This window comes from Pantherophis guttatus, chromosome 5 (assembly GCF_059756535.1).
Source record: "Pantherophis guttatus breed Tessera chromosome 5, ASM5975653v1, whole genome shotgun sequence".
NCBI lineage: Eukaryota > Metazoa > Chordata > Lepidosauria > Squamata > Colubridae > Pantherophis > Pantherophis guttatus.
In genome coordinates, this window is record NC_142067.1 from 100,956,393 (window position 1) to 100,979,927 (window position 23,535).

Below are 23,535 nucleotides of genomic sequence, written 5' to 3' on the forward strand. Positions count from 1 at the left end.
TTACATTCCATGTTAAGCATTTGTAATACATAATAAGGCCAAAAATTTGGAAAAGAATAGTTGTAGCACCTAATCATACATTTAACTTTCCTGTCACATTTATTGTCTCCAGTTCTTCATTGAATTTTTCTAGAAATTCTCTTGCTTTCTGCTGTTTGAAAGTAAAAATCATTCCTTCCAGTTTGTCCCATTGAAATAGAATCTTTTTCTGTCTATCAGTCAGAAAGGAATAGTCTTCTTTTAGGCAATATTATAATTGGAATTTCTTTAAGCACAATTATATCTGTATTATAACCGGAGGTGAAATGCACTTACCTTCACTACTGGTTTGGGAGTGTGAGTGCGTGTGCCTCTTCTACACATGCACAGAGGGTCAAAAACTGGACTTAATGACATCCTGATGGGTGGGCGGAGCTTCCCACCACCGGCACTACCGGTTCATGCGAGCTGGATAGATCTGGCCAAATTTCACTGCTGATTATAACATTCCCATGAAGGTCAAGACTATTTCCATTCCTTCAAGGACATCTAGTTTGCCTTCGAACCTTGTCTGGAAGCCCTGACCTGTTTAATATTTAAGACAAAACTAGAAATCATGGTCTCTTGGTTTCTAGCCTAATGCCTTACCTACCGCACCAAACTAGCTCTCCTTAGGTCATAAAAATTTTGGTTCCTATTGCCAAATCCAATCTTTCTCTATTATCTTATCCCAGTCACTGCCAGTCATCTGACTTTCCTTCAAGGAATTGGATGATAAGCCTACTGGATTTTGTATACTTTGAGGATTCCCTTGGATGATGTCAGAATAAGAAGGAACATATTACTTCAACATCATAAGGATAATTTAATCCTGTCTATCATAATTGTTTGGAGATGAGATGAAGATATTACAGGAAAAAATGTTTTCAGGGCCCCCACTTGTAAGGAATTTCCATCACTGGTTCTGCCTGGGGTAGAACTGTCCCAGATGGACCTGATCCACAATTGGAGTTTTTCTGGACAAAAACAAGTGGCAGCTGTGGCTAAGAGAGACTTTGCACAAATATTGATTGATTGATTGATTGACTAGTTGATCGATTTGATTTGATATGTATGAACTCTATCTTTTAATGGCAACTCTGGAAATCTAACAGAAAGTTTAAAAAATTAAAATGCAAAGCCATCTTTTGTGCCAATTGTTTCCATGCTTGGATTGGGAGGGCCTACTCACAGTGTCTTGTGCCTTGTTCACTTCCTGTCTGGGTTATTGCAAGGTATTCTATATAAGGCTACCCTTGAAGACTACTTGGAAGTTATGGTTGATCCAGAATGTGGCACAAGTTGTGAAAAGTGCAGCTCAGTATACCCATGTGGTATCGTGGCCTCAATACATTGCAAACTACACTGACTGTTACAGTCCTGCTGGACACATCCTCTAATGAGGAAGATACAGTGGGATTGGATAATAATTAGGGATAATAATTGAAGAAACCATCAGAATGATTTGTTTGCACCCAATCAGTCTAGCCATCCAGCCGGGGTGAAATGCTCCTGGTTCAGACCGGCTTGGGTGAGTAGGTAGCAATGGCGGCAGGCAGTTCGGAGAACCGGTAGCAAAAATCCCTGCCCCCGCCCCCCATGCCCAGCTGAGCCGCGCGATCATCAGAGGCTTTTTTTCTTTTAAATGCCTCTGACGAGCCAAGCTCTGATGATCTAAACTCTGACAATGCCAGCTGAGTTGCCTGCCGATCAGGCAACTCAGCTGGGATCGTCAGAGCCATTTAAAAGAAAAAAGTTTTTTTTCTTTTAAATGGCTCTGACGATCCCAGCTGAGTTGCCTGATCGGCAGAGGGTTTTTTAAAACCCCTCTGCCGATCAGGCAACTCAGCTGGGATCGTCAGAGCATTTTGAAAGCATTTTTTTACATGGTTTTACATGTAAAAAATGGTTTTAAAAGTAAAAAAAAAATGGCCACGCCCACCCAGTCACATTACCCCCCCACTAAGCCACGCCCACAGAACCGGTAGTAACAAATTTTAGATTTCGCCACTGCATCCAGCCCTAAACAGAGATTCAACAACTGAAAGAAGAACACAGTAGATCTGACAGTCTTGCCAAGAAACAAGCTTGCAGAAGGGTTAATACTGAAGAAATAAATAGTCACTGCCATATATATAAATTCAGTATGGCTGATTTATTGACCTCACTCCCCGAGATCAGACAATGAGAAAAAACTTTTCAAGTCTCAGCTCTGTCATATTTACTTTGCAAATGCCGTATTTAGAATTCTAGATATCACTTCATCTTTTCTTGTCTTGTCCCTTAGATTTGATGCTTGTTTATTAGATTCCTGATCTTAATTTATGCCAAGCATGTGACTATGTTTATAGTTGCTATCCAAAGATATTGGTAAAAAGGACTATTTTCTTCTAAAAGTTCTGTCTGAGCTTGCATATCAATGGACTGTGGCAGGCATCCAACTTACTATCTTGTGGCTGGCAGCCAGCAATGCTGGCAAAGAAAGCTGACTCCCAATAGGCTTCAGGGTATAATTCAAGGTGGTAGTCATCACCTACAAAGCTGTTCATGGCACAGGGCCAGATTAATGGTAGGGCTGCCTTTCTCCAAGTATTTCTACCATCTCACGTATAAGAATGCTTCTGGCACTGCTCCTGCCTTCTAGAACAGAATACACCTTGAGATTCAGATGATTCTCAGCCTGGTGGTCTTTCATAAAGTTCCTAAAGCCTCTTTTCCCTCTGGGTATTGGGGAATAAAGCTCCCATAATTAGGGGAGTTATTTATGCAGATATATCAGCTGTTTCAGGCATGATAGGTTTTAATTTTGGTTGGGGATTTTATTATTGTTTTAACTGGATTTAGCTGATGAAATCCAGTGGAGCAAATGAGTAAATAAATAAATATCATCTATTCCCCTCTATTACATTTTTCTGCACCATATATAGATAATGAGGGCATCAAGCAAAGTGTTTCTTCTAGCAATAAACCACTCTTCCTATGATTTAATGCCTTAATGTTCCAAAATCCTAAATCATGAGAAAAATGTTCATTAACTGGATGCATAAATACAGTATAAATGTTTGCCACAGTAAATGTAGTAATTTTTAATGTAGTATAGGACTCTTTGTGAATCATATTAATACAGCTACCTGTGTAAAATCAGTCACTGAAAATATCTTCTCCTGTCATCAGGCTCTTCTGGCAATTTCACAGTTCTAAATAGCCTGCTGCCAAATCTATTTTCTCATCAATAAATGCATACATAAAAATATTATGCAGTTCAAAAACTAAAATGAACTTCTAGCTGCTTGGATTTCTTGGTTATAGAACAAATCTGTACCAGAAACAACAGTGATATAAAGGTTAACATAAATATTTATTAAAAGATGCCTAATAAAGATGAAATATTGGAGCAGAGAGAACATGAAGATGAAATTAACAGATTTGAGGCTAAAATTATGTCATTTAATTGTAATATCTTGTCATAATATCTAGTAACTGATCATAAAGTCTTGCCTTTACAATCTGTTCTCTGCATATGGATGGTATTGACTAACAAAATAACTCAAAACTGTCTATTCTGAACAAACCATACCACTTCTGGTTACTGAAGGAGGAACAAAAAAATCTGAAAACCTATCAATTTTATAGCAGTGATATATTCTGACAAAGCAAATAACTACATGCCTTCCCACTGAAAGCTAAAATGGCACTGTTGTAACGACCCTGTCTCTATGGGCTTTTTTGCAATGCAGTCTTAACTTCTTCCACTTTGGCATGGCAGTGGTCTGCTATTCTGTCTAGACTGCACTTACCATGGTTACTGATTGGTGGATTCTTATGCTCCTCTATCACTTTCATCTCAGCTGGGGGAAAAGGACCAATTCTTATCTGTATATAAGCTCCCACATTGATTCCCTCTCATACTCAACACCTTCTTGATGTGCCCACCAGTGAACCAGTAAAAAAATGAAAGTAAACACCACAGTTTTGCCATTATTGTACTTGGCCAAAAAGAGGAAGTTGGGATACTTCTAGGGAGGGAGGGAGGGAGGGAGGGAAGGAAGGAAGGAAGGAAGGAAGGAAGGAAGGAAGGAAGGAAGGAAGGAAGGAAGGAAGGAAGATCACTAGAACTGATGATGTTACTTAGTTTGGGTAATGAAATATGTCTACAAGAAAACAAGCAAGCTCAGAGAGCACCAAGGACCCTCATTTCAACTGTGAGCTATAAATATTCTCCTTTATAGGTCTACTCTTTCACCCTGCCATCAATGAATTTTGTATATACTGGAGGAATTTTGTATAACTGGAGGAAAGGGTGCATTCCTGTCATAGCACACAGTAACTAACATGAGTGAAGAAGTGGCCTATGATGAACTACAGGTACTCAACTTACAACCAGTTACTTAGCAATTATTTGAACTTCTTTTGGACCCACCTGGGGGTAAGATCCATTGGAATATGCCCAGGATTCTGAAAGTTGGGCCCTCTCCTGCAATTATGTGGCCACACTTCAAGCATTCAGTCCCAGCCCATATTTAACAAAATAACAGAACAGAATAACAGAGTAGGAAGGGACCTTAGAGGTCTTCTAGTCCAATCTCCTGCTCAGGCAGGAAACCCTATACCATTTCAGACAAATGGTTGTCCAATCTCTTCTTAAAAACTTCCAGCGTTAGAGCACCCACAACTTCTGGACGCAAGTCCTTTCATTGGTTAATTTGTTCTAACTGTCAGGAAATTTCTCTTTAGTTCTAGGTTGCTTCTCTCCTTGATTAGTTTTCATCCATTGCTTCTTCTCCTGCCTTTTGATACTTTGGAGAAAAGTTTGGAGAAAAGTTTCTTTGTGGCAGCACCTCAAATATTGGAACACAACTATCATGTCACCCTTAATCCTTGTTTTCACTAGACTAGACAAACCCAATTCCTGCAACCCTTCTTCATATGTTTTAGCTTCCAGCCCCCTAATCATTTAAGTTGCTCTTTCTGCACTCTTTCCAAAGTTTCTACATCTTTTTGATAATATGGTGACCAAAATTGGATGCAGTATTCCAAGTGTTGTCTTAGTAAGATTTTATAAAGTGGTACTAATACTTCATCATGTTTTATGATGGTTTTGCTGAAAACCAAGGTTTACTTCCAGTTTTCCAGTTGTCAGCAGAACCACCCCATAGCAAACTATGTGTTTGCTTAATGACCGCCACATGAAAGGTCATAAAATCAATCAATAAAGGTCATAAAATCAAATTGGTCTCACACTTTATGAGAATTATAATTGTGATGGGCAGGCTCTATTACAATTGTAAGTCAAGGACTACCCATATACAAGTGTACAGGCACACAGGATAGCATTGCTTGTACCAGAATGCTGGAAATACATTTTTTGATAGTTAGCAAGAAAAGATTGGAAGAGTTATTTTTCTGTTGGACAGGGGGCAAGAAGAGGATGATGTTGTGCATTCCTGTTCTTAAGAAATGTTCATACTCAACAAACTAGGTCATTAATGGATATGGATCAGCTCTACCTAGGGTTTTTTTAAAAAAAATCTATGAAAGTATATGAGTTTTCAGACATATTTTGTGATGAAACAATCCTAAGGGACACTTTTCATTCTATTTTTTTTATTTTATTCAAAAGAAGGTTAAAAACACAAAATAATCCCAAAAAGGACAAAAACAAAAAGAAAACACAAAAAAATCCAGACAAGAAAAGAAGAAACCAACACATATACACATATTATCCCCCCTCTAATTGAATACTATTAATACATTACCGTGTTTTCCCGAAAATAAGACCCTGTCTTATATTTTTTGAACCCCGAAACAAGCACTTGGCCTTATTTTGGGGGAGGTCTTATTATTTGGGGGGGCGTGGAGCAAGATGGGTCTCCTCTTGCCATCTTACCTAATTTCCAGCTCTGCGTTTAAATATTTTCGGGGAGGGCTTATTTTCAGGGGGAGGCTTATTTTAGCGTATGTGCTCAAATGCCCGATTAGGCTTATTATCAGGGGATGTCTTATTTTTGGGGAAACAGGGTACTACAATATTGATTCCCTTTGCAAAACAACCCCCCAATTTTTTAAACTAATAAATATATTTGCAAATAATTAACCTGTATTTTATATATTAATAATAAAATAGTTAACAGGAAGAAGAAGAATGATATAAAAAGACAATATTAAAGTTTCAAAATTTTCTGTTAACAAACTCTTATTGTAATTCACTCATAGAAAGTTTGCCATGGCATCTTATCTATCCCAAAGCATCCCATAAACTAAAAATAATTCACCCTGGATCAAATCCACATCTGTTATCAATTGTTGTCTAATCAAATATAATAGATTCAGCCTCCACACTATCTTCCCAATAAAGTTTAAGTAGAAGTAGTTTCCTGTTAGGTGTAAAAATCCACTCTTGAATCTCCCTCAGTCTTCATAGGAAAAATGAATTTGTCACTTTCCCATTCAGTCATACTCCTAGTATTGTAAGGATATACAGGCTTAAACTTTAAAGAGACACATGGGCTCAAGTCAGTTAGTTCTCCAGCTGTGGGGCTATCTCTTTGGTCTGCAGCATTCAGATCAAAGTCCTTTGTGTATCATTATTCAAAACTAGATACTCTGCATACTTTCCATGACCATTATCACCTCATCAAACTTTTTAAAAAAACCTTTCAGCTAAAAGCTGCATACTTGCCCAGCCATTTTTTCTTAGATTTCAACCACTGTCGCTTGCCTGTAATCTGATACATTATTACTCTGTGAAACTTTTTCCTTTTTTTTTTTTTTGCAGAGTAATTTGCAGAAATTACTCTGCAAAAACCACTAAAGCAGAAGGAAACGAGAGATATTTTCTGGATATTTCAATTTATGGTTAAACAAAAAATTCAAAAGAAATAAAGGAATATTTTGCAAATTCAGAAAGTACAGAAATTGTGTGGTGAGAGTCCAATATTAATGTAAATCCAAATGAAAGCACTTCACCATCCAGAAACATGGCTGTGCTTACCTAGGGAGAGAAAAAGGCTACATATATCAAAAGGAAAGGGGAAAAAAAGTTCAGGAACGGGTTGAAATAAATCAGCATTCAACTTTTATGAACAAAAAACAAAGTAAAAAAATAAATTCAAAAAATGAAAGTTAATAACCAAGGTATCCTTAAGAAAATGAAACTGATGACAGGAAGATGGATTCGCCTAGTGACTTTTCAACTGCTTTCAGAGGGAACTGGAATGTTCAAGACTCCCCTTCCCAACAGGGTCCATGGCCATCCCAAAATCATTTTATGTCATACATGAATGTTCCTCTTCAAAATCCAGGGAGCAGCACTGCCAGAGAGCAAATTTTGTCAACGAAAACAGCAGATCATTGATAAGAAAAAAGAAAGGCTCTTACCGTGAAACAGCCATCTTTGGGAGGAGTCCTAAGAGATTCTTTTTAATACTCATAAAATGCCATGAAGATCTGCGTGAAGGTCCATGAATTAAGATCCTTACTCATTCAATAGTCCATAGTCATTATACAATATTCCTTTCAGTCAGATAATCAAAGATAGAATAGCTAAGGAAACTGTCCTGAAAGAAAAAAAGTAAAGACTTGTTTGAATCAAACTGGTTTCCTGTTTCCTTTGTTACGTATATATGACACTCTATGTTTCCTTGAAAATGATAGAGAAGTAATTTTCTTTTCATTCTTTGTTTTTATTTTTATTTTTTAATCTCTAGTTTGGTGGTCTTGCATTCAAAACTACCCTACTAAGTAGGTCTGAAACCTACTTAAATTTTTTTTTGTATCAACCAAAGAATGCAAGCTTTTATGTGAGGAATCAATCTCACTGAATTCTGGGAATATGAAAACTGAGAATTATATTGTCTAATAATTCTAATAGTAATCCCTTGAATGATTGTGAAATATAATTATCACTCAGGTAATTCTAATAATAATCACTCTTTGATCATTGTGGAAAGTAATCATCAGGAAATAATTTGGAGGCCTGAGGTTCTTAGTGATCATGATAGGCTAGTAAATACTGTGGTTTTCAATCTTGGTTAGCTTTAATTTGGCTGCCGTGCATTTCTACTAGACAAAATACAGCATAATTCCTCATACATGATCCCTATGACTTGTATTTCTGCCTATTCATGACACTTTAATCATATTTCATGAAATAATTTATGTTTGTTTGTAAATAGGGATGAAGGTATCCTTATTGCATAGAAAGACTACTGGTAGCTCATGATACTGGCTCTTCATATCAGCTTCCAATTGGGCAGAAGAAAAATTTTCCTTAAGGAAACGAAAGTAAAATAATATATATTAGGATAAGTTCCAAATCTTTTAAATTTCTGATGATCAGCTATGAAAATGAAAGAAAAATGAAAGAAATAAAATTATGATTTTGATGATGATTAAATGAGTAGAAATATAGGGGATTAGAGAAATAATGTGGAATATTAATTTTTGAGTAAGAGTTTGATATACTTTTATCTATATCTGTACCAAAGGAAGTTTAAAGTCATTCTTTAAATGTTATTCAAGGATGCTTTCATATATAAATATTTTCTATAATAGTGGCTACAACTTTCTTGATTTTTACAAGCCAGATTTCTTTTTCTTCTTCTTCTATGTCTATTCTATGAGGTGGGGTATTGTTATTCCCATTTTTCAGAGAGGGAACTGAGACTGAGAAAGAAGGCTTGTCAAAGACCACCCACAGAGCTTCCAACTTCAGTGATTTTTGAACCCAGGTCAAAGTCCAGCATGTGACTCAGTGGACCACACTGGCTGTTGTTCTTGCCATCTTTGCTTCTTTTAAACAGGCAGGCATTATTCAGCATGTTTAACATACATGCCATGTATTTTGCTATGACCAGTACTGCAGAAATGCATAATTAAAAATGGAAGACTAAAAGCACTTTTAAAGCTTGTTTACCCCTGTGACTCCTATGAAACAAATGTTCCTTTCTCCTGAAGTTGCCCACCCACAGGAAAGGAACTGAACAAAGTTGGCTCTGTTAGCCTCTCACTACTAGAGAATGCCTTGAGAGGTCACATTGAGTTAGAGTCCTGCAGAGCTCCATTCAGCCCCACATAACACTTGCACACCCTATACAACTAATTACATGTCAGATTAGTGATTTCATTATTACCCCACTACCACTAATTAAAATGGCATTGATATTTCTCAAGTAATTTTATATGTTTACATGGGTTAGAAACTCTTTTCAAAAGAAAGAAAGAAAAAGAGAGAGAGAGAGGGAGGGAGGGAGGGAGAGAGGGAGGGAGGGAGAAAGAAAGAAAAAGAAAGAAAGGAAGGAAGGAAGAAAGAAAGAAAGAAAGAGAAAGAAAGACAGAGAGAGAGAGGAAGAAGGATTTTAAAAAATCTATGAAATGTGCTAATGAAGAAAAATTGACTTGCCAAACATTAATCCATATTCATGATGATGCTCTGGCAGGCTTTATTTTTCTTCCCCAAAAGTTACTCTCCCCTCCCCCCTCCCTCATCCCATACAAAGCCATGTTAGTCCCTGGATCTGTAAAATTGACAGATGCATGTCAGCCTTCCATGTTGAACATTATTGCTAACTTTGGTCACCCAAATAAGTATCTAATGAAAGTTACATCATTCTAATCTACATTCATTGTTTTAATTATCTGAATCTCCATTAGAACAAAGTAACACTATAGTTTTATGGTATTTGATTAATGAGGGCAGGAAAATTGAAGTTTTTGCAATAAATGGGGGGGGGGGTTTAGAATAACCAGACTTTTATATTTTTTCCCCTTATGATTTTAATTTAATGGCTCATGTTTTCATTACTGCAGAGGCTGTACACTTTAGCTTGCAATTATGTCCCATCTGTGAAGCACTGTGTTATTACAGTTTATTCTAGTAGCTTTTCAATCACTTTTGAGTTGTGCTTTACAAGTATTCTTGCAGCAGGTGGGCTTACTGGCATGGGACCAGAAATACACAAAGCGCAAAGCTGGAGTTTAATGGCAGCCATATGCATGTGGCACACAGCGCCAGCCTTCCCCCATATGCTGCTAAGCCGCCCCTTCAGCCTGCCAGTCACTCTTCTTACTGACTACTGTCTCTAAGTAGTTTTCCGTCAGGGAAAAATATACCAAGGCAGCAAATTTCTCCAGTGCACCATCCTTATTACTGAGACAACCCTGTCATTAGCAAAAGCACAATGAACCTGATCTGGAGATGCATACCAATTAGGTTGCATGGAGCACTTTTTCCTTCATATCTCTATGGAAACTCAGCCTTCCTGGCTGCAGTGGACAATCAGTAATGTTTCATCCACCCATATGCCACCTAGTTAACACTGTACACTTTAAGGCAACCCACCCCCCAAAACATAACAACAAAATAGTAAAGCATTCTATCTCCCCCATCACTTGCACTGTAACTCCTGAATTTAAATCAAAGAAATTAAAGGAAAACAGAAAGAAATCCTAGATTTCTTGAGATGCAGTTTTAAAAGGTTGGTTCTGACAGACATATTTCCAAATTATAGTTATAGTGTGAATTATCTAAGTGAGGGAGAAAAATAAACAAAACTGAGCAGTTGTTTTGAGGAGTATCATATCTAAACAAGATTTAAAAGAATCTCAAGAGTATTCCTATTCTTTTTCCCCCAAATATGAAAGAAATTGCGAATGTTAATATTTATGTTGGAATAACATTAACTCTGTATAACTTATATTTCCTTCAGAATAAAGTCAATTACTCTGCATTTTATTTACATTTCAAGATTATATCCCAAGATATTTATTTTATTTTTGTCTGCTCACATTTTAAAAATGAAATGGAACATTAATATCCCACAAGAAAGTTGAAAAGAATGGACTGTACTTTCCGTTGTTACTTTTTTATGCTTTTAACTTTCTCTACACCTCTGTTTTCATTGTAGAACGTCTTCTTGATTTTTTTAAAAAATACAGTTTCAGACAATATTGCCACAACATTAATTTGATCCTTGTAGATTTTGTGGGATATTAATCTGGGGTAATTAGTAGAATGAGATTATCAACCACAAGATAACTTTTATGTGAATTTAAATATAATTTTTGCATACTATTTTTAATACTGCCATTATGTTCTAGTGTTATGTTTTTCAGTAATCTGAACTGGTTGTACTACTTAAATAATTATGAATGTTAAATAGTTAACGCTGGCTCCCTCAGCCAAGAAACAGATATGAGCATTGTGCCCTAAAGTCATACATGGCTGGACAGGAAAACCTTTACCTTTAGGTATTTTCTACATTTCTGCTTTTCACAACCACTATTTTACCCACCCATTTATTAATGGAAAGTAATAAAAATTCAATCAGTTGGCTTCATTTTTTAAAACCATCAAATTGCATTTTATTCATCTTTAATCAAGTTAAACTTTATTTTGTATGGCAAGGAAGCTCTGCAATGATTACTCAGTAATATGTTTTAATGAATTCAATGATCTTCTATTAAGTTTTCATATGATTACAGACCAGTTATTTTATCTATGCTTCTTTGCCTAAAAATAAGTTGTACTTCTGTCAAGAAAGTGGCCATAAGATTGCAGATGTGGAAAAATATGTAGAAGTAGAATGGGGTATGATATACTTAGAAGATTTGCCAAACTGAGATTTTTGGTTATGATAAAGTAGAAGGCAAAGCCATGAACAACTCCATGTGGTATCAGAGTTTTTTTAAAAAAAAGTTTCTCCAAAATTTAAAATCATGACCAGTGAAAAATGATAAGAGTAAACCTAAATATTTGCATCTTATTTCTAAACAGGGAAAATAATATGTCCCCAGGAAAAAAGACATCTAACACAAGGACAAATTAACACTGTATCAACATTGACATAATTCTATATATGCTATCACTTCTACAATATTTATCATCATTATCTTCATTACAATCAGAATCATTGCGACTGCTAGTTTCAAAATGTGAAAAGTTCAAACGATATATGAAAACTAAACAGTATTATTTAACGACAATAAAAGCACTCCCTGTATGGATTACTATCCTCCAAATGTTAACTCATAAAGGAAAAATTATTCAAATATGTATAACCATGGCCATTCAGATGTATGGATGAAAATGTGATGGAACTATTCTTTCAGATCTTCTGTGCCTTTTATAAAATGTGAAGGCAGAAAACTCAGCTGTAACAATAAGGCTATATGGTTACATTAGCCATTCTTAATATAATTGACCAAAATGCAGATTCACTGCATAAGGGGTATAGATAATTATGCGGCATAATATTCTAATTCCATTGAAGCTGCAGCAAAATGTCCTAGTGCTATGTAGTATGGACAGGAATACAATAGAAAAATTTTCATTTGCAACTTTTTTTCAATTAAGCACAGTTCCAAGTGGCTTTCCTTATTTCCTTACATATAGATGTAGAACAAAGGATCAAGCAAATTGGAAGAAATAGAACTGTTCTTAGACAAGTAGATTGTATCTAAGGAAAAAGTACATTCTTAATATGAATTTAGTAATACATAAGTAAAAGTCATACATCTTAAGTATGCTTTGTGTTCTATTGGACCTGAAATTTTAGTAGGATGTATGATCTTTAAAAGCTCAAATATCATTTGTAACAAAACTAAAATAAGCATGGCTTGTAATAAAACCAACAAACACAATACAGGCAGCAATTCTATATATAATTTAATAGGATCAAACCTTTTTGCTATTGAATAAATAGACACATGTAACACAACGTCCCAACAGTGATTAAATAAGGAACTTGATTATTTTTTCTGAGTTGCCTTTTTTAAAAAACAAAACAAAACCCTTACTTTTTTGTTGGGTATACTAGTCTGAATGCTAGCAGCTACCCTGTTTCCCCCAAAATAAGACATCCCCTGATAATAAGCCCAATCGGGCTTTTGAACACATGGCAATAAGGCCAAGTGCTTATTTCAGGGTTCAAAAAAATATAAGACAGGGTCTTATTTTTGGGAAAACGTGGTATCTGAATTGGATAGACGTATGAATGAACAAATGGGAGGGTGGAAAGCAAGGCAGCGTAAAGAGCAAAAAGGAATAGATTGGAAGTGACTTTTTTGATTGATACCGAGGGTACAGAAGTATAATGGTAGCAATGGTATGGGATTGACTTTCTGGGGTCACCTGATTTCAGGATCAGCAGTGGTGCCAATGTTCCTTGAACTAAGCAATTGCCTAAATTCAGTCTTTTACAGAAATGGGACTTGCTGATTAAATCCTGGCACAAATGATACTTTACATTTATTGATGAAGATATATGGAACAAAACAATGGATGATACACATATATGTTGATTTTCCCTTTTAATATTTTTTAGGTCATGTCAAATACATATGCTGCTAGTTGAACCTAAGGAGAATTTGGGGAGTTATAATTTCACAGGGAAAACATTATATATATTCAGAATTTTCTATGCCAGTTTATAAAATTAACACATTTTTGGTTATGAACATATAATGTTTATAATAAAATTGATTTGGTTCAAGTGTTTTATTGAAAAATAATCTGTTCTGTATTTATAGATTGATTCAGTTCAAATTCTATAAGAAATTTCCCATTTAAAATAACAAAAAATTTAAAAATCTACAAGCCAGCCTTATTTACGGTTTTTATATGAAAATTCCTTTACACATTCCTGGTATTGTTGTACGCAACTGAACAATAGAAGGACTGTTGTGCCTTACCCTACCCCTCTATAGGCTAGATATTTCATAACTTGGTTACTGAAAATCCTCCTCACAACTACCAATCCACCTCCCTAATTTAAGATATCTAATTTTTTTTAATAAATAAAGAAAATGATAACTTAAAAGAGAAAAGCCTCTATTAGTGTCAACAGAATCACTCTTGCCCCATAGAGGGTACTATTTCAGAAAATACAATCAATGCTTTGGTAAGCTTCCCAGTCCATGAAGAGTAGGTTTCCTCTCCATACATTAGAATAAAATAGCACAGGGGATAAAAGCTGAAAGGTAAGAATTTAATGAAAAGGTCCCTAAAATGCAGGGGAGCAAGCGTGTCTGCAGACTGCTCACTTGGCATTCACCCAGCTTCTTGTATCCTGATTTTTTTAAAGTAAAAAAAAAAATCAAACCAGAGACTACCTGCAAAATGCAAGTTTCCAGCCAACACTTCCTCTCCCCTAATGATGCAAAGGCTTGCGTAAATCTCAGAATTATTTTTAGAAAGCAAAAAGAGATAGCTGCCTGCAACCTAGAGATTTAGAAGGTTGCCCAGTTAGCAGCAATTGAACACAATGGCAGTTGGGTATTGGGGATGGGAATTGTTGATGGTTGGAAGAAGAATAGAGGGAAATAAGTGAAGAGGATGTAGATTTGGTTATTTAATAACATTCCTCAGAAATCTCAGTTTACTCTGACTTTTCCCCACTAGTTCTCATATAAACACACTATTGCTAATAGTGCAATGAAACTTGCACTAAAAAGATTTGAACATCATTCAAGATTAATACTAACACCTCTCCAGCTACGTTAGTTTAATTAAAATTATATATTTTCATTACTTCATTTTGTAGGAGGTAGCAGTGTCATTGTATTCATTTAGCTGAAACACAAAGATGACGGAGAAGCCGGAGGCAGGAAAGGTACTTTATATTTAGCACCAAGACAAGTTGTTGTTGTTTTTAAACAAAACAATAAGCTTAAAAAGTTTTGAAAGTCCTTTATGACTCTTCTGAATGTTTGCCTTTGATTCTTCTCATTTTTGGATGTATACAAATCTGTATAAATGTTTGTGACAGACTTGCTATTTGTTCATATTTGTGTTGGTTAAATATATATCAGTGACTAAACCTTAAACAAAACTAGTTCAAATCAAATTAGCTCTGTAGAAAATATTGATTTTATGCTTGTTAGAAATTGGTGCTCTATGTGCTGCTGCCTCATGTGGAGATTTATTTAAACTGCAGACAGAAAATCCCTGAGTATTTTCTATGGGAGACTTGCCTGTACTGTATAGATATGACCTTGAACGTTGATTATTTATTACTCATTGGTTGTTGTTCCTGCCTGATTCTGACATCTGACTAAATGTCAAATAAAATTATATATATGCATCACTAGAGTGCACATCTGAACCAAAATTCAATGAAAAATATGTAGATCCTGTATCTTATTGCCCCATTTTCTTCTGCAATGAAATTGATTTATAAATGTTGAGATAGTGATAAATTTGCTGCTAGATGAGAGTATCTTTATTAGTGAAGAATATGCAAAATTTGCTATAATAAGCTTCATATCCCAGTTTTCTTTTATAATCTGAGATTGCATCTGATTATAAAGGGGCAAAATGTACTTAATGGTTTCAAGTTATGAAAATTCACTTAAATTATTTTAAGTACACTAAATATAGCCACTGGTATATTTGTTTTCTGTTCCTACAAACACAAATACACATTCACTGATGCTGAAATTTTTGTCTAAAATCAGTACATGAATGGCTAACCATGAGTTTCTGATCTTGTTTAGCTCTCCAAAATTTCCCATAATTCCTCCCTTTCCCTGTTAAATTAATATATCTGCAAACAAAGCATTGAATTACAGCTTCCCATCATTTTAATTTTTTTATAATGCCCCATTGGACCCAACCTGCAATACATCTTAGACATATTCTTAGAGATGAAGATGGTGTTGGTAGCTGTTCTATCTCTCTCTTTCTCTCTCTCTCCTTCCCTCCCTCCCTCTCCCCCTTCCCCCCTCTGCAAAATACAACATTCCTGTTTGAAAAAAATAAAATAATTTGTCTAAAGTCAGATATAGTGTAAAGACTAACGGGCATCAAAGGTCCATTGGTGTAATGATGTTTCTTAGATGCCACATTGGGGATTGCAGTTATGAACAATGGATAAGGATTATGAATAGTTTGGAGTATAAAAAGTACTAATGAAAAGAAGCTAGAATAAGGATAGGCTGGAAGAAAAAAAACCCTTGGTTACTCATAATATCATATATCTTCAACTTAAATGAGATGAAATGTGGCAACCTCCTTCCCCAAAAAAGCTATGTAGTGATAGAGCTTTGTGGAAATAGCTCCACATAATAAACTTCTTTTGATCCTTGCAAACCATTCTTGCAACATTCTAGAAACATTTTTATGAATTGTCCTTTGTTCTTTAAACTTCCTACCTCTTTGTTTGGAGGATCTTGTCAACTCCATCCACACTAAAGCCTCTCATTCATCTCAACAAATTTGCTCTTCTTATATGCATGTGTTTTAAAATTCAGTTTTCACATTTTTTTTTTAATTTGATTTATATGCTGCCCTTCTCCGGAGACTCAGGGCGGCTTACAGTGCGTTAAGCAATAGCCTTCATACTTTTGTATATTTATACAAAGTCAGCTTATTGCCCTCACAAACTGGGTCCTCATTTAACCTACCTTAGAAAGGATGGAAGGCTGAGTCAACCTTGAGCCTTGGAGAGATTCGAACCAGCAGTAAATTGCAGGCAGCTGTTAATAACAGGGTGCTTTAAACCACTGTAGTACCAAGGCTCTTGGTACATTCTTCCTATATGTTCCACATCTCATACTCATACTTGTCATTCACATATGTATTCAATCCTCATTAATTCAGTCTTCATTGTTTTAATCTTATGTCTTTATTTTACATGTAATACTTAAGTAGCCCACTATTACTGCATTAAATATGCATTTCATGTAAACCTCTTAAGTACAGCCATTTTCACTTCAACAAACTTTCATTGTTGCAACAGACTATATCCTACCTATTCCTTTCTATCAACATTTTCATTTTTTAGGATTTTTTTCATCTATATTTCACTATAATTCATCTATATTTCACCATTTCACTATAATAGATTGTTAACATTCTATTAATGTATACAGATTTATCTATTTCTCCAATTTTTCATAATTTGGCTATAATTTTGAATCTTTCACTTCATTTTCCTTGTTGAACAGAAATACATTAATCATTGAAGCGTTAATTTTCAGAACCATTTTTCTCACTGCATCATACTATCAGTTTAATAATTTCTGCAAATCACTTAGGTTCTCAGCCAAAAGCATGGCATCATCTACATACAAAAGTAAGCATACATTAATATCCCATAATTATCAATATGGTAACAAGAAGAAAGCAAGAAACAAGAGGCTCAGGGAAATCTGAACTTCTAAGAACTATTTTAGAGGAATATTTAAGTAAAACACTTCAAGCAATCCAGGCAATGAAAGCAAAGCTTGAATTAAAGATTGATTGGCTCTCAAAGGAACTTCATGAGGAGATTTGTCAACTAACTGGAGAAGTCAAACAGATAAAGAATAGAATGGATTTTTTGGAGCATAAATCAGAGAAAACGTTCAGTATGAAACTGATTTGGATGAAAGGGGTGTCTTGGAATTACAGGGCAAGGAACTTCAGCTAAGTAGTTCATGAAATGTCAGGAGAGGAAATCAGCTCAAGAATGATTAAATCCTTGGCTTAATTAATCAATTGGGAAGAAGAAGAATGTCAAAACAGTAATAGACACAATATATAGAATACATTTCTGATATACCACAATGAGAAACCTACCAAGGAGCATCTTAGTTCATTTTGTAAGAAGAAAAACAAGAGAATCAGTTTTCAACTGTCACTTTAAAACTAAACTGAAAATTGACCATGTGGACATAATCATTATGAAGGAAATCCCTGTTAGAAATTTGATAAGAGGAAATATTATGTTTGCCAACAGACATTCTGAAGAAAAGACAGATTCAATTTCACTGAGATTAACTTGAAGAAGTTATATTTACCTATGAAAATATGATTTAGACTAAATCCATAGAAAAAGCTAAGGATTTCTTGATTAATCATAAACTAATTCTAGAACCAATGCAAGAAAGGAACATGGATAACCAATCAGAGGTGGTCCAATTTTTTAAAGCTCTGTTTTAATTTTTTTAAATCTCTGATGGAAATTTCTCCTTTTTTTCTATTCACTTTTTATTGTGGGAAATATTATCTCAATTATTTTCTGTGGTCATTCTATAGTACATCTACTTCCCTTGTCCTTAAAAGGAACTGTTTATGTTTGGTTATGAAAGCTCAGCTACAGGAGAGTTTTAGACTATGTAAAAAATGCAAACAATGCATCAACTTAATGTTAAAGCCCTTTGGAATGCCTTGGGCAAAAATGCTTTTCAACGTACAAAATCAAATGGAAAACCTAGGTTAAAATTCTGATTACAATGATTTTAAATCAACCCAAATATGACACTTGGATAAAAGGAACAGCAGCAAAACCAGACTTACAATCACATGGATTAGAATCTAATTTGTTGCTGGCAGATTTGAAGGAGAAGGAACCTGATTTGAGAACTGCAGGCTTGTTGGAGAAGGCTCAAAGAGGCATGAATTCTAAAGACTTAGACATGATAGAATCAATGAGTGATGAACTGGACTTAGGCTATCAAAATTGAAATTGTACTTTAATGCCTCGTGTTTGGCTGTATTAAAGAGGGTGATTCTCAAAAAAGAGATACTGGTAACTTGAACATTTTGCTAGGTGTGCAATCCTAAGGGTCTGGAATAAATACAAAACAAAATTCTCTATGAAATTGTCACCTCAGAAAGCTTTTTTTTTTTTTTTAAAGAAGTGGGGTGATGGTGAAGGAAAATTTTAACTGCCTAGACTTAGTGCGTTAATTTGAAGTGAGAAATTGTAGGTTTTCAATTTGATGTTTAATGTATTATTTCAACAGTGGCTCAGAGGCTGAATTAATCATTTCACAGTTTAACGTTCCTAAGACCTCTTTGCTATCAGTATAAGAGTTAAATAAACATTTTCATATTTGCTTTTATATTTTCATCTACTTTTAAAACTTTTTTCTCACTATTTTATCATAGCTTTTTTATTTTGAGGATGTGTGTATGTGGAGGAGGAAGATACTTTTTAAAAAAGAAAAGCTTCTTGTCTTTGACCATTAAGCAACTGATTCCATTTTAAACACAATGATACAGAAGGTTTTTTGCAATTCAAAGGTACAATTCTCTTTCCATCACTAGTGGGATAATAGCATGTACTAATGCACATACATTTGTTCTTCTAGTCACCATTTCTTTAGAATGGCAAGAGGCAAACACTACCACTTTATGATTATTGTGCAATTAGCCAAAAAAGGGACTGTGGCAGGGAGGGGGAGAGACATGATGATAAAGAAGCCTTGAATAAAACACTGCAGGGGATAAACTTCCAATTATTTAAGATATTTATTACAAATTCAAATAACTGTAAAATTTTATACGGAGGATTTTATTATTTATAAACTTATAAATAAAAATAAAGAATTGTTAAACATAATTTTGTTTATTGAATGAATTATGTTCTAAGAAGCTCCTACCAAAATATTATGGATTTTCAGCATCCAAATAAAACATTGATTGATTTAAAAGAAATTGCATTGTTGCATGCTAATAGTTATGATTACTTTTGGTACAAAAATTGTACAATTTTATCCTTGGGGAAGAAACAGAATATACCCCAAAGAGACATAGAATAGTATGGATTAAGTGATTGTATAAATATCAGTAACATCTGCATTTTTTCAAGATAGGATAATGCCCATCATGATAATTGCTGGATAATGCAAAGTGAATATGTACATATTATTGTGGGAAGATTTGGGTACAGTATATTTCTATATTCTATGCAGAAACATTAAGGCATATATTCACAATTTTTGACAGTAAAATGTCATCCAGTAAAATTATCTGATGCTAGACCATTTTTCCCTCATCTCAATGTAGCAGCAGTATATTTTTTTCCATAATATGGAATGACAAAACCATTAACATTTACAAATAAAATTAGAGGGATGCACTTGAGGATGTAATTTGGAAGGCAGAGAAGGTCTTCTGCTACTTGTGAATCTGGGTCCTGAGAACAAGTGATATCTCTGTGCAAGGTTTCCAAACACATCAGAGAAGAATGCTGTAGGAAATGACATATTTATTACAAATAGCATAATTCACATTAATTAGCAAGCCCTTTCTTAGTATCCCCATTTCCAATCTCCAGAATCTATGCATTCTCTCACTATGCTCTTCCAGAGTATTTATTTATCCTTCTTTTATAATACACTTCTATCATTTGCCTGTCTTCTCAAGGACATTCAAATAGTTGGTGCTGGTTGAATAACATTATTTAAGTGAGATCTGTGACTGAAAATTTCTAGAGCTCCATATGAATTTTATGTAACTCTAAAAATAGCAATCTCAGGGTGCTGTCTTACAAAAGCACTTATGTTGAGGCTACTTAAGCACTGTTGAGCATAGCATTTAATACCGAACTATACTGCTTAATAATCCTCTTCCTCCAGGCCTAGGCAAATATTCTTTTATATTGCTGACTCATGAATATGTTTTATTTAGCAAAACCCTAGTACAAGTCATCCAAGTGATTCTTCATCAGAGGAATAGATTCCAAACAGGCAAAAAAGTTAAATCTCTTCTATGTTGAGCTAAACTCCTGGTGACACTGTGAACATGTCTTCTCTTAGAGTTGGGATATTTAAAAATTTCTTATCCTTCATATTAGTCTCACATTCAAATCTCAACCTGTCTTGTTGCAAAGTCCAAACAAGGTCAGCCAGACACTGCTGATTGGTAATATTGTTTAGAGGGGTTTCCTCTTTGACATTACTATGCAAAAGCCCAGCAAAATACACACTGACAATTTGCAATAAAACTGTTTGCAGGTTCATCTAGTTGGTTTGTTTCCTGTGATTTTAGTTAAAAGATATACAGTAAATTTTTGCTCTTGAATAACTCCTGTGTGAACTGCCTCAGGTTAGTTTGCTTCTCACAAGAGGCAGGCTTTAATGACTGGATTTCCCTGTGTGTGTGCTACCTTTCTCAGTTTACAAAAGGAATGGAAAAAATGAGGGAAAACTGAATATACATACATCTAAGATAAAATAAACTGATATGGGGCAATTTACAGACAGCTAGAGTTAGGTGGCAGATCTGACTATAAAGATAGGCCTCGTCTTACAACAGTTTGTTTAGTGAACATTTGAAGTTATAATGATTCTGGAAAAAGTGACCATTTTTCATACTTACAACTGTTGCAGCAGCCTCATGGCTATGTCATCAAAATTCAGGCATTTGGCGACTGACTCATATTTATGATGGTTGCAGTGTCCAGGGGTCATGTGACCACCTTTTGCGACTTCCTGACAAGCAAAGTCAATGGGGAAACCTGTTTTACTTAACAATTATTTATTTATTTATTTGTTTGTTTGTTTGTTTGTTTGTTTGTTTATTTGTTTATTTGTTTATTTGTTTATTTGTTTATTTATTTATTCGGCTTATATGCCGCCCTATCTCACAATGGACTCAGGGCGGCTCACAACAATAAAACACAAGTCACAATATAAAATAAAGACTAAAATCTAAAAAAATTTAAAATTAATCCTTAAAACCAATTAAAACCCCATCATCAGTCCAGGTCAAGGGATTTGAAAAGCCAAGTTTTTAATTCCCGGCGGAAGGTGCGAAGGTCAGGAGCTAATCGGAGCTCCAAGGGAAGTTGATTCCAGAGGGTAGGCGCACCGACCGAGAAGGCTCTACCCCTGGGGGCCGCCAACCGCCACTGTCTAGCTGACGGCACCCTGAGTAGGCCCTCTCTATGGGCGCGAACCGGGCGATGGGATATCATTGCTGGCTGTAAGTGGTCTGCCAAATATCCTGGTCCTAAGCCATGCTGGGCTTTGTAGGTCATCACCAGCACCTTGAATCTCACCCGGAGGGCAACCGGTAGCCAATGCAAACCGCGCAGGAGGGGTGTAACATGGGAGTATCGGGATTCTCCCATCACAACCCGTGCGGCTGCATTTTGCACCAGCTGAAGCCTCCAAGTGGTCCTCAAGGGCAGCCCCATGTAGAGAGCATTGCAGTAGTCAATCCGTGAGGTGACCAGCGCATGAGTAACTGTGTGTAGGACATCTCAGTCCAAGTAGGGACGCAACTGGTGCACCAGACGTATCTGGGCAAATGCCCCCCTGGTCACGGTCGTTATCTGGTCTTCTAAACTCAACCGTGAATCCAGAAGGATGCCCAAGTTACGCACCCTGTCTACAGGGGGCAAAACTTCACCCCCTATAGTCAGCGATGGTACCTCTCCCCTGAACCGAGATGCCGGTACCAACAGCCACTCGGTCTTGGCCGGGTTATGTTATTGACTTGGCAACTGCAATGATTCACTTAACAACTGTGGCAAGAAAGGTCATAAAATGAGGCAAAACTCACTTAACAAATGTCTCACTTAGCAGCAGAAATGTTGGGCTCAATTGTAGTCATGAGTCGAGGACTACTTGTACTATTGCATAACATTGCACAGCATGCGACTGTGATTCGCCAAAGTAAATGAATGCACTGGAATGAAGTATTAGCTAATCAAGTGGTAAGAGAATCAGCAAGTCTAAACCGGATCTTGGCAAAACTGAATGGTACTTGTTAAAAGGTCAGAACACCATGATTTTTGTAAGATGAAAAGCATGATTTACTAAGGCCAGCTATTGAATTAAACTAAGGGACATTACTGTCGAAGACTATCTGTATTAGATATGCCATTATATTTTTATGATACCCTCTGACCCCCCAAAACCAAAAGAAATAAGATTATACTCAACTACCATATAAGGCCTGTCATCAAGACATTCTATAAAATTTGAATGAACAAAATATAGCCATTCCCCCCCACCCTAAAAAAAACCCAGCTAGTTTGGAGAAACACATTCCCTTTGGATATACTACACTTACTATTGTTTGTGACTGCTGAAAAGAAAGAGATCCCCAAAAAGCTAAAGGTAGTGTTGTGGCCCGTCAGCGGCCTGTGCAGCTACTAGTTGATTCCAACAGCGAGGAGGCTGGTGTGGTGCTGCGCCAGCAGCCTGTGCAGCTGGCACTCGAGTCAGACAATGAGGAGGCTGGAGAAGATGTGGTGCCAGAAGCGGGGATTCAACCAGGGCCTTCAGAACCTTCTGAAGCTCCCATAAGTGAAGAGGAAGAAGAGGAGGAATCTGTTGTGGCCCGCCAGCTGCCTGCACGGATCGTGGCTGATCCCAACGATGAGGAGGCTGGTGTGGTGTTGCGTCAGCAGCCTGCACAGCCGGTGCTTGCGTCGGACAGCGAGGAGGCTGAAGAGGATATGGTGCCAGAGGTAGAGACTCAGCCAGGGTCTTCAGAACCTCCAGAGGCTTCTTCAAGTTGAGATAGCGAAGTGGAGGAGCCTCTCCTCAATGCTCGAGCACGCAGGGCTGCCAAAAGGGAGGAGTTGCTACTCAGGAGGAGGAGGTCTCCTTGAGAGTAAGGCCTGAGGATAATTGGCAACTCCCTTAGCCTATTTAAGTCACATGCCATTAGTAAGTTTCTTGCTAGAAACAACTCATATTTATTATCAGAGTATTTTGGTTTATCATATCTTGTTTTCTGGGCTGGTTGCCAACTTTTGCCGGTCTTGTTTATTCTTGCTACTTAATAAATTTGATAAG

General features: G+C 36.1%; 1 protein-coding gene across 4 annotated transcripts in view; it reads right to left on the bottom strand.

Moving 5' to 3' along the window:
• SOX1 (SRY-box transcription factor 1) overlaps positions 1-23,535 on the bottom strand; it is a 486,872-nt gene that overhangs the window by 291,190 nt on the left and 172,147 nt on the right. For all 4 annotated transcript variants that reach the window (XR_015734546.1, XR_015734550.1, XR_015734549.1 and 1 more), the window contains exon 4: positions 7,396-7,574. The gene's annotated coding sequence lies outside the window, so the exon portion shown is untranslated. The remainder of the gene's footprint in view (positions 1-7,395; positions 7,575-23,535) is intronic.